Genomic DNA, 946 nt, shown 5'->3' on the forward strand with positions numbered 1-946 from the left:
AAAAAAGAGCGTCCTCGGTTTTTGCAGAGGCAGGTCAGTTGATGAACGCTTCCAGGCTTAGGGTGACATGGCGGGCGACTACTCACTCAAAGTCTCTTCGCAGCCAAGGGCTGAACTGCGAGAGTTAAATTCACGGCTTTATCAAAGTTGTAGAATATGCGCATTAACACAGAAGAATAGAAATGGATATAACACCAGATGATGATATAACTTAAATTAAAGTTAAAAACCTTCTCCATGATGCATGATCGACAATGTTAAAGAATCATAGTAAACTTCACTATAATTTCTTCAACGATGCGCTATACATTGTGCATTGCGGGCGTGGATTAATAATATAAAGGTAATGCAACAGTCAGTCCCTTTGTTCGTAAGGACCTAAACTAAAGGAAATATCACTGTCCAAATCATCAAATGGCGCGTAAAAACAAACCTATGGGGGAGGGGGGCAACGGTAACGAATTGTTTGTGTAGTCTAAATGCCCGGAGATACCGTTTGCCAAAGGTCTAGTACTTCTTCAGATCATCTACATGCACTTATCCAACAACACACTCGTACAAACTGTGCAAACATCGTGCAATAAAGTTAAACAGGCAGAAAGTTGCGAACACCATGTGTGTGCGTGTGTGTTACCTAACTTCCGGGTTTCTCCATAGCCAGCAGCGCCGACTAACGACTAGTGCTAAGAGTGCAGGGTATTTACGGATAAAATCTTCAAACAGATGTAAGGTTTGGGCTAGTGTCGGTGTTTTACGCGTGTATTGCCAACATGTAGTACGTGTATCTAGTAGCACGCCTTCTATAAAAACTAATGTAACGTTACAAGCGTCAACAAATTAAAAGATTTGGTTCGGAACAATTTGCCGAGTCACTGCTTCAGGATCTGAATTTGACTACTAGTACACGAACTGAGCCTTTGTCTAATGTTGATCTCCTTGCATTCTA

The sequence above is a fragment of the Branchiostoma floridae genome, chromosome 17, assembly GCF_000003815.2.
Source record: "Branchiostoma floridae strain S238N-H82 chromosome 17, Bfl_VNyyK, whole genome shotgun sequence".
Classification (NCBI taxonomy): Eukaryota; Metazoa; Chordata; class Leptocardii; order Amphioxiformes; family Branchiostomatidae; genus Branchiostoma; species Branchiostoma floridae.